Here is a 528-nt window from a genome sequence, read left to right on the forward strand (position 1 = left end):
CGACGCTGGATCGTTCGAAGTTAGACCATAGTTCAACGCAGGTGATTGAGCTTATAGACCGCCCCTCAGAGAAAACAATCGTTAAACAACTTGCATTTATATACAACCTTCATGTAGGATACCATCTTGGAGTACCTTATAATGGCCTGGTTGGACACCAAGCTAGGAGGAAGGGGTAAACGTAACAATAAGGCATGGTCAAAGAGGTAGATTTTTAGGGTGCAATTTGAAAATAGATTGAAAGGGGGCAAGGCAAAGATAGAGAAAGGGAGTTCCAGAGGTTGTGGGCATAATGACTGAAGGCATGACCACCAATGGTGGCGCAGAGGGGCTGGCGGACTTGCAGCAGGGCTGAGTTAGCTGAGCAGAGGAATGGGGCAACAGAGAGATAAGGAAAATGTTAGTGGATGAAGGGATTCATATATGAAGGTGAGGACTTTGAAGTTGATACTTTCGGAGACAAGGAGCCTGACCAGCACTGGGGTGATGGCTGTACTATGTAATTTTTGGGACAATCTAGATGTGATA

The sequence above is a fragment of the Callorhinchus milii genome, unplaced genomic scaffold (assembly GCF_018977255.1).
Source record: "Callorhinchus milii isolate IMCB2004 unplaced genomic scaffold, IMCB_Cmil_1.0 Scaffold4, whole genome shotgun sequence".
NCBI lineage: Eukaryota > Metazoa > Chordata > Chondrichthyes > Chimaeriformes > Callorhinchidae > Callorhinchus > Callorhinchus milii.